This window comes from Entelurus aequoreus, linkage group LG10, assembly GCF_033978785.1.
Source record: "Entelurus aequoreus isolate RoL-2023_Sb linkage group LG10, RoL_Eaeq_v1.1, whole genome shotgun sequence".
Classification (NCBI taxonomy): Eukaryota; Metazoa; Chordata; class Actinopteri; order Syngnathiformes; family Syngnathidae; genus Entelurus; species Entelurus aequoreus.
In genome coordinates, this window is record NC_084740.1 from 64397357 (window position 1) to 64412356 (window position 15000).

General features: G+C 40.3%; 1 protein-coding gene across 1 annotated transcript in view; it reads right to left on the reverse strand.

Annotated features, from left to right (window-relative positions):
• The window catches only part of LOC133658899 (interleukin-1 receptor accessory protein-like 1-B), a 1088311-nt gene that overhangs the window by 791765 nt on the left and 281546 nt on the right, over positions 1 to 15000 (reverse strand). The window lies entirely within an intron of this gene.

Here is a 15000-nt window from a genome sequence, read left to right on the forward strand (position 1 = left end):
CAAGTGCTCGGGGGAAAAAAAGCCGTGGGACGACGGTGCGACTAATTCAATCAACACGAGGATTGGGCATTGGGCACTGAACTCAAACCAGGGAAAGCCTTAAACTTCACCATGACAACCGATCACTGGACACAGCTTAAGGTACACCACAATCAGTCAGGAATTACAGTCGGCGTGGGCGGGACTTAGCAATTAATCAATTATATATATATCACTGGCTATTTGTGTAATGATTACAAAACATTACGTATGAATGCAGTGTTCATTTTGTGGACTAAAAAAAAAAAATGGTGTCGTAGCTTTTTTCAATGACCTATTTTCCCCTGACTAAAATAGAACTATTCAAAACAAATGCAGGTTGACAAAAACAATGACAAAATGAATTAGTCAACGAATAAAACCGACATGAAAATGTTGATAGAGACACCATCCAATCTTACTTGATGTAGTTTTTAGGCGGGTGGGACAACTACTGTCTTTGTAAGGCACAGTGTTGTGATTTTTCACTGGGAAAATCAGACTAATGTTACACACCTCAATACAAGACGTCTTCTACACCGGGAAGAAAGCAAAGAGAAGACATATGGACGCACTTCACCTTTTCCGTGGTAAACAACAAGACATGTTGTAGAATAGAAGAGAATAGAATAGAATGGACTTTATTGTAATTATATTTGCATATAACGAGATTAAGGACTCCAATTTAAGGTGCGGTAGTGGGAACAAATATGAGGTAAAAATAGATCAAAAATAAAATAAAATAAATTACACAACAGGCAATAAAGAAGAAAAAAAAAAACCTTTGGCTAGGTTTTCTCCGGCAAAAATACAATATGTGCCGTGCGATACAGTCTGGTGTGCCGTGGGAGATTATGTAGTTTCACCTAATTGGGTTAAAAATAGTTTTTGCAAACCAGTAACTAACTAACGGTGTTCAATTGAACGGTGTTGACGAACACCGTTAGGGCCGCTTGTTGTCACTGTCACTCAAAGTTGCATTGCAAAATTACACCGAATAAATGTGTTTATTTTGTTTAGAATTCAGATGGGATTTGCTTCGGTGCGCGGCATATATTTGCTGTGCGCAGAGGACGCTTGAGCAGTGCGCAATTGCGCAGGCGCGCACCTTAGAGGGAACGTTGCTCGGCAGTCCATGTCTTGTTGAAAACACGCCATTCGTCATCAACTTTTCTCTTTTTAGCGTCTCGGGTGTAAACCGTGCATCACTTGTCGCTGTGCACCTTCACTCACAGGTTACACACGGACATACGCCCATAAATAACACTTTTCAAAATAAAAGGAGAACAGTTGTATTGCGCGCACAACATAGATGTTTTTTCAACTTAATTTAATAATTTGTGATTGCAGCTGTTCACATTCACTCACAATCACGCACGCGCATACGTCCACACGGAAGTAATACAAATAACGCTTTTCAAAACAAAAGCAGCACCGTTGTATTGCACACTCGACATAGATACTTTTTAAAATGTATTTTGTAATTTATAATTGGCCTCCCGCGGACCGGACAGAGACGCACAAAGGGCCGGATGTGGCCCGCGGGCCGCAGAATGCCCAGGTCTGATTTATAATCATGGTGGGGGGGACGCAAAATATTTTCTTCTTCGTAAGGGGGGGCGTAACGGAAAATATTTGAGAAGCACTGGCCTAAATGATGACATGAATACAAGACAGGTTAACGATTTAATCACTATTGCATATCATTAAAGATAACTATTGTACAGTAAAGGTATATATGAAGATCCCCGTACGTGTCTACATACAACAGGAATGGCGTCAGATAAAAGGAAAGTGAAGCACGCCGTTGTGCCTTCATCATTAGGAAGCACTTTAAAGCCCACACATTAAAATCAAAGAAGATAAACATATACAAACACTTAAATAACAATAAAATGGCTCTTAAGAAGCCAGGATAATATTTATATTTAATGACATTCTGCCAAGAAAAAGATAGTATGTTTTGTTTTTGTGTTTTTTGTTTTTTTTATAACAAAACTTTAAAACCTACTTCAATGTGTGTATATGTACTTTTTGAGTACACTCAACAATACTGTGATAATAATGATAAACGTGATACTTTTGGTCAGGAAAACTGTGTTATGAAATATTCATATCATTACTTTCATTCTAAAGGAGATGTGTCCAACAGGGGTGTGATGGCCAGCTAATGCATTCCAACACTCTTTGGTAACACAATGACACCATTTAACACAAACACACACACAACTTGTGCATCTGAGTGATGCATGGTGGTAAGGGGGGTGGTCAAAAGAGCGTGAGCACAGGGGTGCTCGACTGGGAATCGATGTCATAATTAAGATGGCTTGTATGAAATATTTATGAAGCGTATTGTATTAGCATAATGCACACGCTGATGCTGGTGGAAGGGACTGTCGTCGTTGTGCATTCATAAATAAGATAACACAGGAGTGGCCGAAATGTCAGCGCTACAAGGAAAGTCATCGGCGATTTGGCGGTGGTCTAAATATTCCAACATGAAGCGTTAATATGTCCCGGGCCAACATATTCCACCAACACAGTGGAACTAAGCAGCTGTTCTGTTTCAGCACCGCGGACAGCTCCACTGTGTGTTCCTCTGCGCCCTGCCCGTGACCGTATGGCCGCACAAACTCACCAGGAAAGTTCCCCTCCCAACCTTTTGTGCGTCGACACTCGCTAACAAGTGGGAATGGTCCTCGGGAACTGAATCACCATGAAACCAATTCAATGTTGTCGTTCGGAAAAAAAACAACCTTAAATTTCAGGAATGACGACACCTCTTTAATCGATGATGAATGGTGAAAATTAGCTGGCGACGCGTCGATTTCTTCCAACCAGCCTCTGTGCAACTTATCTCTGCGCTTAATTAGAGCAATAATCACCATTAATGCTGTAATTATAGACGGTGCATTTATTTAGCTAAACTGCAAAGAGTATGTGGCGTTAATTGGAAGCAGGCGATAATTGGAGGGAGGCCGGTGTTTCCGGAAAGTGAAAACTCACGTTTAAAGGCCTACTGAAACCTACTACTACCGACCACGCAGTCTGATAGTTAATATATCAATGATGAAATCTTAACATTGCAACACATGCCAATACGGCCGGGTTAACTTATAAAGTGACTTTTAAAACTTCCCGGGAAATATCCGGCTGAAACGTCGCGGTATGATGACGTATGCGCGTGACGAAGTCAGAGTAACGGAAGTTATGGTACCCGTAGAATCCTATACAAAAAGCTCTGTTTTCATTTCATAATTCCACAGTATTTTGGACATCTTTTGCAATTTGTTTAATGAACAATGAAGGCTGCAAAGAAGACAGTTGTAGGTGGGATCGGTGTATTAGCAGCGGACTACAGCAACACAACCAGGAGGACTTTGTTGGAGCGCTAGCCGCGCCAGCCGCCGACCTCACCTTGACTTCCTACGTCTCCGGGCCGCCAAACGCATCGGGTGAAGTCCTTCGTCCTTCTGCCGATCGCTGGAACGCAGGTGAGCACGGGTGTTGATGAGTAGATGAGGGCTGGCTGGCGTAGGTGGAGAGCTAATGTTTTTAGCATAGCTCTGTGAGGTCCCGTTGCTAAGTTAGCTTCAATGGCGTCGTTAGCACAGTATTGTTAACCTTCGCCAGCCTGGAAAGCATTAACCGTGTATTTACATGTCCACGGTTTAATAGTATTGTTGATTTTCTATCAGTTAAAGCACGATGCTATCACGTTAGCTCGTAGCTAAAGCATTTCGCCAATGTATTGTCGTGGAGATAAAAGGCACTGAATGTCCATTTTGCGTTCTCGACTCTCATTTTCAAGAGGATATAGTATCCGAGGTGGTTTAAAATACAAATCCGTGATCCACAATAGAAAAAGGAGAGTGTGGAATCCAATGAGCCAGCTTGTACCTAAGTTACGGTCAGAGCGAAAAAAGATACGTCCATCACTGCCTCTCAAGTCCTTCACTGTAACGTTCCTCATCTACGAATCTTTCATCCTCGCTCAAATTAATGGGGTAATCATCACTTTCTCGGTCCGAATCTCTCTCGCTCCATTGTAAACAATGGGGAATTGTGAGGAATACTAGCTCCTGTGACGTCACGCTACTTCCGGTACAGGCAAGGCTTTTTTTTATCAGCGAGCAAAAGTTGCGAACTTTATCGTCGATTTTCTCTATTAAATCCTTTCAGCAAAAATATGGCAATATCGCGAAATGATCAAGTATGACACATAGAATGGATCTGCTATTCCCGTTTAAATTAAAAAAAATCATTTCAGTAGGCCTTTAACAACGCCATTTTTGAAGCTTCAGGGGCGATTTCGGGTGTGTGAGAAATGTGGCTTTGATTAAGTGCATTGCACCACACAGCAGCAACAGAACCAATGTTGTAATTAACAAAAAGTTTACTGGTTAGAGTGTCCGCCCTGAGACGGGTAGGTCGTGAGTTCAAACCCCGGCCGAGTCATACCAAAGACTACGAAAAATGGGGCCCGTTTCCTCCCTGCTTGGCACTCAGCATCAAGGGTTGGAATTGGGGGGTTAAATCACCAAATGGTTCCCGAGAGCGGCGCACGCTGCTGCTCACTGCTCACCTCACAGGGGGTGAACATGGGGATGGGTCAAATGCAGAGGACAAATTTCACCACAGTTAGTGTGTGTGTGACAATCGTTGGGACTTTAGCTTTAACTTGAATGGAATAAGGTGCAAAACAGTACGGCAGGTTTAGCACGCATCAGAGGTAGATAAAGCTGTAGGATGACGGCCCCTGATGGAACAAAGCTACTCTACTGCCACCTGGTGGAGAAAAACAAAACAAAACATCAGGAGGTTGCCTACAGCCACAGCTGTTAATGCCAATATGTGTTGACCTGGCAATAATCACAGACCACATGACTTAAACAAGTTGAAAAACGTATTCGGGTGTTACCATTTAGTGGTCAATTGTACGGAATATGTACTTCACTGTGCAACCTACTAATAAAAGTCTCAATCAATCAATCAATTTGGTTTTGTAGACCACAGACCTGGGTGACTTCAGGGATTTACAATATGCAAAAAAGGGGAAGATTCAAAAAGTTTACACTTCTTCCCATTGCCCTTTTGAGATATGTTTAATTTAATTTTATTAATTCCATTTTATTTGTACTTTTTGTGAAATAATAATGTTGCCATTGAGCACAAGGCAAGGCAACTTTATTTGTACAGCGCTTTTCATACACAAGGCAGACTCAAAGTGCTTCACAGACAACAAAGTGAAATGAAAGAAAATAAAAGCAAAATTAAAATGCAGACAATAAAAATAAAAACAGTGCGGACGTTAAAAGTTAAACGATTAAAAGATTTAGCTGAAAGTTAAGGTGAACATAAAAGTTTTCAGTCACAAGACTATTTACTGGAGATATGTATGTATATTGTGTACTACATGTATGATGTGGAGCTGGCTATGACATACTCAAACAATAAACAGTACAGTGGTACCTCGACTTAAGAGTGTCTTGACTTAAGAGTGTTTTGAGATAAGAGCTTTCTCTCAAAACTGCAAAAAATTGCAGTTACAAGCATATTCGTTGTGGTTGTCTCGCTAGCATTAGCTTACAGCTCGAGGGTCAATATAACTTTGTTTTCCAAGCATGGGTAGGAAGAGAGTGGGTGTGAAGGACAGTGTTGGTGGTATTGAATTAAAGAAAGAAATCATCAAAAACATGACAGAGTGTCGCCAACTTTGCGAATCATTTCGAGTAGAGATGTAATATCGGAAATTATCAGTATCATTTTTTTTATTATCTGTATCGGGTTTTTTTTGTGTTTTTTTTTTTTAATTAAATCAACATAAAAAACACAAAATACACTTACAATTAGTGCACCAACCCAAAAAAACTCCCTCCCCCATTTACACTCATTAACACTCATTCACACAAAAGGGTTGTTTCTTTCTGTTATTAATATTCTGGTTCCTACATTATATATCAATACAGTCTGCAAGGGATACAGTCCGTAAGCACACATGATTGTGCGTGCTGCTGGTCCACTAATACTACTAACCTTTAACAGTTAATTTTACTCATTTTCATTAATTACTAGTTTCTATGTGACTGTTTTTATATTGTTTTACTTTCTTTTTTATTCAAGAAAATGTTTTTAATTTATTTATCTTATTTTATTTTATACATTTTTTTTTGAAGTACCTTATCTTCACCATACCTGGTTGTCCAAATTAGGCATAATAATGTGTTAATTCCACGACTGTATATATCGGTATCGGTAATTAAAGAGTTGGACGATATCGGAATATCGGATATCGGCAAAAAGCCAGTATCGGACAACCCTAATTTCGAGCGTATCACTGCTAGTCTGCAGCATACAGAAGCAGAATGAGTCCGACGCTAGCCACGGATGTTGAAATATTATCTAAACGAAGGACTATCATGGATGAAAATATGAATACGCTGCTGATGGTGTGTTTGACAGAGAAGAGACCACTGAAGTCCACTCTCCAAGGTAAATGCTGTACATCGTTATTACACGACTTCGTATAACTGCTGCAGCTGTTTATACTACATTATATCCTATTGTTTTCTTTTTTTTCCCCCTTTTAAGAGGCATGTTACATGTTAAAATGGTGCTGTTTTTTGGGCGAAGTACCAATTAAAAAAGTTCAATCAATTTCAGTGGGGGACTGTTTGAGATAGGAGCACCATCACAGAAACAATATATGAGATATCACCATGAGACAAACCTACATTAACCATATTATTGTCTAAAAAAGAAAGTTCCTACAGAACAAGAGCAGTATTACGGGACAAAAACCTACCGGCATTTCTTTGCCTCTTGTCTTATAGCATCCCCATCATGGAAGGGAGGAGCAACAACATCAACCTGTAATGGTTGTTCTTGTCCCTGAGGGGGAATTCCAATGTACGCAGTGTTTACATGTTCCCTTCACATCGGGTTACATATGGTGCACGTGCACACATAAATACAGTGTGAAGGGGTCGTACGCGCTGTGTTGCAGCAGGTTCACTCGAGGGCGCCGAGAACTATCGTTCCCGCAAGAAAACCCAACCTCATTAGTCCAGGAAGGCTCGGATCTCCCACTTTTAATGACACCAGACTGTGGTCCAAAGCAACCATCAACCATGATAAACATTCTGAATGTATTTCATCCATCCATTCATTTTCTAGATAATCTTACTCATCTCACCATATGAAATATAACTTACTTCACCAATTATTATTTATTGATTAATTTATATTACTTATGGAAGTGAACAAAAGTTTTAGCAACTGCTATGTAAAGGAAAAGGGGTAGGATTAAATAAGCTCTGCTTCTTCCTACTCCTTTTCGAACATGTTGAATAGAGAAACTGGAAATTGTGATGTATCATGTTGTATGCATGCATGTTCCAAATAAACTCAAACAAGTCAAATAGACCATTTTTGGGACTTGAACAGTAGATCTTGAACATATTAAGTGGTTATTATCACATCTGTGGCCTCCTCTCAACATTTCGCCCTTAAAATACGCTTCGCTGCTCTCCAGGTGTGCATTTTGTTGCATTTCGCCAGTTTCAGTCGGTACTAAAAATGTAAAAAAAAAAAAATTAAAAAAAAAGAGAATTTAGTCCGAAAAATAATTTGAAAAAGATGAAACATTGATATTAATGACTCGGGGTGTGAAACTTTGAGTGATATTCAATTCAGAATCGATTCTTGATTTAAACAGATTGTCACAATGTATTATTTGGTACAATAATTATTTTAACACGTTTTTAAAACAGTTTGCAGGTGAGAAAAGCTCCTTCTGACTTCATGGAGATGTCCTAAATACACATTTTGAAAAATGTATTCTTATAAAAAAACATGTTTTAAAAAATGGTTATATATTTTTTAAATATTTATCAATTTAGAATCACTATGAATAAGAATTTTTGTGCACTAATATCAATGACGAATACTCAAATCTTTGTCTTCAAGCCTTTCTACCAAATTAAATAATAGATATAAATATACTGTATATATACCGGTACTGTATATATATATATATATATATATATATATATATATATATATATATATTTATATATATATATATATATATATATATATATATATATATATATAGACCATTTTTGGGACTTGAACAGTAGATCTTGAACATATTAAGTGGTTATTATCACATCTGTGGCCTCCTCTCAACATTTCGCCCTTAAAATACGCTTCGCTGCTCTCCAGGTGTGCATTTTGTTGCATTTCGCCAGTTTCAGTCGGTAGAACCTGGACAATGTTCCTGTGTCGAGACACCAGCGTACGAGCTGGAGCTGCCCGTTAAGGCTGACTCTTGCCACCCCACCGATCGACGAGTTCCAGCCGCAACAACACTCCCCTTCTCTCTTTCATAACCACAAGCCAAATAGAGTTGTACTGGTTCAGAGTGGTTGTCACACGTGTCACCCTGGAAAAAGAGCTATGAAAAGTAGGGGTGTCCAAAGGGTGGTGCGAAGACCATCTGGGGCTTGTGGCTTGTTTTTTCATTGGTTATAGAAATAAAATTGAAAAACTACTAAAAATGTAAAAAAAATAAAAATAAAAAAAAAAGAGAATTTAGTCCGAAAAATAATTTGAAAAAGATGAAACATTGATATTAATGACTCGGGGTGTGAAACTTTGAGTGATATCCAATTCAGAATCGATTCTTGATTTAAACAGATTGTCACAATGTATTATTTGGTACAATAATTATTTTAACACGTTTTTAAAACAGTTTACAGGTGAGAAAAGCTCCTTCTGACTTCATGGAGATGTCCTAAATACACATTTTAAAAAATGTATTCTTATAAAAAAACATGTTTTAAAAAAATGGTTATATATGTTTTTAATATTTATCAATTTAGAATCAGTATGAATAAGAATTTTTGTGCACTAATATCAATGACGAATACTCAAATCTTTGTCTTCAAGCCTTTCTACCAAATGAAATAATAGATATAAATATACTGTATATATACCGGTACTGTATATATATATATATATATATATATATATATATATATATATATATATATATATATATATATATATTGACTTGTGGCCAACACAAGGTGTTCCCCAACTCTTGCTTGAAGTCACCTAGGATAGGCTTCAGCTCACCCGTGAACCTACACAGGATTAGGAGTAAACAAAAACCTTGTCATGCAAGACATCCACAAGTCTTGCAAGACTCAAAAGAGAAGAACTGGACATTGGGCATGAGCCTTCAATAAAAAGAGCAGCATAGATTCAGCTCACTATCTTGTGCATATTAACAACCTTGTCAACCATCCATTCACTCTGTTCACTATATACCACAGTACATCAATACTAGTACTACCGTACAACTACCCGTACACACAGTGTAGTCCTAGTGAACCCTAACCTTTTATTCGGCAAATTCAGTTAGTGATTCCGACTAATAACAAACTGATATCATATTTGAAAAAGTCTTCCTTGTGCCCCCTGTCAAGTGGTTCCCATTTTTGTTTTGTTTTTGTGTTCCAGGCCACCATACTTTTCACAAATATTCAACCAAAGCCTACAAAGCGAGGAAGAACTACTCCAGCAGGGGTTCTTAACCTTTTTGACCACTTGCCCAACTTTTCCACTACAGGGAGCCCCGGGGCCCACTCAAATATTAACACTGAATTAGTAATCTTGTTCTTGATTGATATTCAATAATTATATCTAACCTACTTGTGGTTTAACAGGATAAACCTTGTCAAATGATATGAAATATGTGGTAATCACAATTATTATTTTTTAGGCTTATTACAAAATAAATATTAATCAAATATTCTGCAAAAGAAGGCGCTCATAAAAACTGATGTAAAATTATTTAGCATGCAGTGCTGAAACTCATAAATGATAACATTTATAAATAATGTATATGTTGTTAAATAAACTGTCAATAAAATGTAAGTGCAAATGAAAATACAGATTCACCACTTTAGTCATAATTTTGCGCTTCAGAAACTTCTCAATGACTTTAACTCGAGACTTCTTCTGTTTGTTTGATATTGTCATTACTGCCACAGGTGGTGGAAAAGTGTATTACAAGTGAGTACCACTGTGGCCCATACGGACCACAGCTGAGAAACAGATGTTTTTTGGCGGCCCTCTAGGACAGGGGTGGGCAATTAATTTTTACCGGGGGCCGCATGAGCAACCCGAGCACTGCTGGAGGGCCACATCGACAATATTTCAATAAAATTTTGCTCAATATTATTTTTGATATATACCGTAAGATAAATAATAATAATAATAATAATTAATAATAAAAGTAATACTTCAACATAGTGTGTGTAACAGCATTCCATGACTAATATAAATAAATTAACATTAATAATAAATGACAGTAAAATAAGCACACGTATGACTGAGGAGTCATAGTGTAACTTTGTGTGGTGTTTGAGTTGCCCGACTTTTTGTGTGGCCATAAACGCACCAGTGGTTTAGTGCTATGCGTGTTGGTGACAGATGACAAGTTGCTTTTGGCCTGGTTTGTACGGCAGAAAATGACTAGTTTTTCGAGATAGAAGTGTTTTACTTATGTTTTTGGTGTGGTTCTGGCCGAATATAAACAGTTTTGCTCAATAAAGTGATCGATATAATTCCTGTCCTCGAAGCATCTCGATAGACGTTACAATAATTGAACGGTGTTCAATTGAACGGTGTTGACGAACACCGTTAGGGCCGCTTGTTGTCACTGTCACTCAAAGTTGCATTGCAAAATTACATAGAATAAATATGTTTATTTTGTTTAGAATTCAGATGGGATTTGATTTGGTGCGCGGCATATATTTGCTGTGCGCAGAGGACGCTTGAGCAGTGCGCAATTGCGCAGGCACGCACCTTAGAGGGAACGTTGCTTGGCAGTCCATGTCTTGTTGGAAACACGCCATTCTTCATCAACTTTTCTCTTTTTAGCGTCTCGGGTGTAAACCGTGCATCACTTGTCGCTGCATGTGCACCTTCACTCGCAGGTTACACGCGGACACACGCCCATAAAGAATAATTTTCAAAATAAAAGCAGCACAGTTGTATTGCGCGCACGACATAGATGTTTTTTCAACTTTATTTTGTAATTAATGATTGCAGCTGTTCACATTCACTCACAATCACGCACACGCATACGTCCACACGGAAGTAATACAAATAACGATTTTCAAAACAAAAGCAGCACCGTTGTATTGCACACTCGACATAGATACTTTTTAAAATTTATTTTGTAATTTATAATTGGCCTCACGCGGGCCGGACAGGGACGCACAAAGGGCCGGATGCGGCCCGCGGGCCGCAGAATGCCCAGGTCTGCTCTAGGAGGTGCTGGTGGCCCAACAATGTGGCCCTATGGTTAAGAAACGCTGAGCTACAGTATATGTTGTTTTGTCCCCTCAGGGCCACCATACTTTCTGTTTGTAATCATGTCATGCAAACCACTAGTGAGCACATTAAACACTGCTGCGAGTTTCCAAAATTTTCCAGCAACGAGTCAAGTATTTGAAGCCCTGCAAGCCACGTGTGTCCCTCGTTGATCATTCAGAGCCACCATACTTTCTGCTTGCATTCAGAAAACGTACAGACTATAAAACTTGGAGTACTAAATGTGCAGCTCGTGTGAGTCATATCTGTGGCAAAGGCCCGCGGGTCTACCTTTTCAACCCTTAAGAGCCACCGTGCTTTCTGCACGTGTTCGGCAAATGCAGAAGTACTGCTACTAGTACTTGTAGTACTACTACTACCACCAGCATGATTGTTGCTTGTATTGTAGCAAATACAACAATAGTAATTTCACATATTGATGGCCTTCAAGGAGTATTGTACTTTCCGTTCATGTAGTGAGCACCCTACGATAACATTTACACCGAAGGTTTGTCGAGTATTAAAACCCTCACCCTTACCTGTGGGTCTCCCTTTTTTTTTAGCCCCTCACGGCCACCGTACTTTCTGCTCATACACGATATTGCCAAAAGTATTTGGCCACCTGCCTTGACTCACATATGAACTTGAAGTGCCATCCCATTCCCAACCCAATATGATGTTGGTCCACCTTTTGCAGCTATTACAGCGTCAACTCGTCTGGGAAGGCTGTCCACAAGGTTGCGGAGTGTGTTTATAGGAATTTTCCACCATTCTTCCAAAAGCGCATTGGTGATGTCACACACTGATGGTCGAGAAGGCCTGGCTCTCAGTCTCCGTTCTAATTCATCCCAAAGGTGTTCTATCGGGTTCAGGTCAGGACTCTGTGCAGGCCAGTCAAGTTCATCCACACCACACTCTGTCATCCATTTATGGACCTTGCTTGTTGGAAGAGGAAGGGGCCCACTCCAAACTGTTCCCACAAGGCTGGGAGCATGGAATTGTCCAAAATGTTTTGGTATCCTGGAGCATTCAAAGTCCCTTTGACTGGAACTAAGGGGCCAAGCCCAACTCCTGAAAAACAAACTCGGACCATAATTCCTCCTCCAACAAATTTCAAACTCGGCACAATGCAGTCCGAAATGTACCGTTCTCCTGGCAACCTCCAAACCCAGACTCGTCTGTGAAGATTGCCAGATGGAAAAGCGTGATTCATCACTCCGGAGAACACGTCTCCACTGCTCTAGAGTCCAGTGGCGACGTGCTTTACACCACCGCATCCGACGCTTTGCATTGGACTTGGTGATGTATGGCTTAGATGCAGCTGCCCGGCCATGAAAACCCATTCCATGAAGCTCTCTGCGTACTGTACGTGGGCTAATTGGAAGGTCACATGAAGTTTGGAGCTCTGTAGCAACTGACTGCAGCACTATGCGCTTCAGCATCCGCTCACCCCTCCCTGTCAGTTTCCCTGGCCTACCACTTGGTGGCTGAGTTGCTGTTGTTCCCAAACTCTTCCATTTTCTTATAATAAAGCCTTTGGATTATTTAAGAGCGAGGAAATTCCGCGACTGGATTTGTTGCACAGGTGGCATCCTATGACAGTTCCACGCTGGAAATCACTGAGAGCGGCCCATTCTTTCACAGATGTTTGTAGAAACAGTCTCCATGCCTAAGTGCTTGATTGTATACACCTGTGGCCGGGCCAAGTGATTAGGACACCTGATTCTGATCATTTGGATGGGTGGCTAAATACTTTTGGCAATGTAGTGTATTCCACAGCTAGCGAAGTAGTACTTCCACCGCTATACTCCTACTACTATCCCCAGAGAACCATGGACCTTCAGCAGTGGACGTTTGCTTTGGTCAATGCGTTTTGTCATGTTCTGCAAAAACACAACATATGGGGCGGTATGGCTCGGTCGGTAGAGTGGCCTTGCCAGCAACTTGAGGGTTCCAGGTTCGATCCCCGCTTCCGCCATCCTAGTCACTGCCGTTGTGTCCTTGGGCAAGACACTTTACCCACCTGCTCCCCAGTGCCACCCACACTGGTTGAAATGTAACAGATATTGGGTTTTCCCTATGTAAAGCGCTTTGAGTCACTAGAGCGGGGGTCGGCAACCCGCGGCTCTAGAGCCGCATGCGGCTCTTTAGCGCCGCCCTAGTGGCTCTCTGGAGATTTTTCAAAAATGTATGAAGAATGGAAAAAGATGAGGGGGAAAAAAAAATCAATTTTTTTGTTTTAATATGGTTTCTGTAGGAGGACAAACATGACACAAACCTCCGTAATTGTTATAAATCACACTGTTTATATTAAATATGCTTCACTGATTCAAGTATTTGGTGAGCGCTGTTTTGTCCTACTAATTTTGGCCGTCCTTGAACTCACCGTATAGTTTGTTTACATGCATAACTTTCTCCGACTTTCTAGGACGTGTTTTATGCCACTTTCTTTTTCTGTCTCATTTTGTCCACCACACTTTTAACCTTGTACATGAGTGCACAAAGGTGAGTTTTGTTGATGTTATTGACTTGTGTGGAGTGCTAATCAGACATATTTGGTCACTGCATGACTGCAAGCTAATCGATGCTAACATGCTATTTAGGCTAGCTATATGTACATATTGCATCATCATGCCTAATTTGTAGCTATATTTGAGCTAATTTAGTTTCCTTTAAGTCCTCTTAATTAAATTTATATCTCATGACACATGTAATATGGCTTTTAATTTTTTGCGGCTCCAGACAGATTTGTTTTTGTTTTTTTTTGGTCCATTATGGCTCTTTCAACATTTTGGGTTGCCGACCCCTGCACTAGAGAAAAGCGCTATATAAATATAATTCACTTCACAAACGTCCACTGCAGAGGACACTGGTTCTCAGGAGGATATTTAACATTGGTACACTAAATCAAGTATTTACTCCGGCTATCTTGTGGCCTTTTTGGACCGCCGTACTGATGCTCTCGTCCAGAATGCAGACCTCTACCAACATGTCCTAAATGTGACACGTCGGTCTAGGTTTGTCCACCTATTTGGACACCGTACTTTCTGCTAAAATGATATTTGCAGCGTCACAACAATTGCACAGACAAAAACCCTTCTAGCCGATCAACCGAATACAAGTGGACAGATTCCCCGAAGACCACCGGTGGGCATGCCGACTGCTGCATCATTCCTACAGAAGGCGTTCTGTCAGCCGCTCAGAAGCCAGCCAAGTACTGTACAGTAGTGAGGAAGCGCCAGGGTGCAAGTTTGGGGTCTGGCGGCTGAATCAATTAATGAACTACACACCCACACACACCCCAGAAATGCTGCAGTTGTTTGAAAAAGGACAAGGACACCATAGGATTATAGGCACCATTGATAATTAAGAGTTTTATGGTCTTAAAGGAACAGCTGCCTATTCACCTCTATGGAAGTGTGTGTGCTTTTGTGTGTGTGTGTGTGTGTGTGTGCACTGCAGATGGCGTTCTCCGGCGCAACAAATAAGAGCCACATTCCAAAACACACACATCCATCCATCCATTTTCTACCGCTTTTCCCTTCCGGGGGGTCAGGAAAAAACAATTTGTCAATAACTTGCAAATGGAGCGAT